This window comes from Volvox carteri, assembly GCF_000143455.1.
Source record: "Volvox carteri f. nagariensis unplaced genomic scaffold VOLCAscaffold_306, whole genome shotgun sequence".
NCBI lineage: Eukaryota > Viridiplantae > Chlorophyta > Chlorophyceae > Chlamydomonadales > Volvocaceae > Volvox > Volvox carteri.
This window is the reverse complement of record NW_003307838.1, coordinates 5,381-6,057: the sequence shown is the minus strand read 5'-3', so window position 1 is coordinate 6,057 and position 677 is coordinate 5,381.

Below are 677 nucleotides of genomic sequence, written 5' to 3'. Positions count from 1 at the left end.
AGATCTGGTCATGTTGCCTCATGACCACTCATGAGGCCTCATGACCAGTCATGTTACCGGTCATGAGGCAGAGTCATGGTCATGACAGTTGTCATGCTCCTTGTGCAGCATGACTGATCATGAATTGCCACTCATATGTGTAAATTCAGTCATGTTCCCAATGGTCATATGCTGGCTCTGTGTTCATGTTTTGTTCCTTTCTAAAAAGTGACAATTATATGCCATATGGACTCCAGAATCCCTTCTGAAATGCTGCATAGTATATTACCTCTATAACAATGTGCACAATGTACTATACAGCATCCCTGCCGGGATTCTGGAGTGCACTTGAATTGCCTTCGTTTCAGCCACTTGCAGTGACTTGATATGCATTCAGGCGCGGCAGTAAACAAAGCCCTTAGGCTTAGCCGCATTTATCCAACGGAAAAGATCAGTATATGCCAGCTAGCAGGGCAAGGCAGCCAACTTCCTTTTGGCCTGTTGCCAATCCTTACTCAGTCAGCTCCCTTACACCCTGTTGTTAATTTGAAAGTCATATGTTACATACTTCAGGCATGTATTTAATGTTTAATTAACAAAGAATTTCTCCTGCTGTGTTCAAGCATGACAAGTTAAATCACCAGCTCGCACCGTCCGACAGGCACAGCATTGTTGATGTAACTAGCTAAAACATGTGG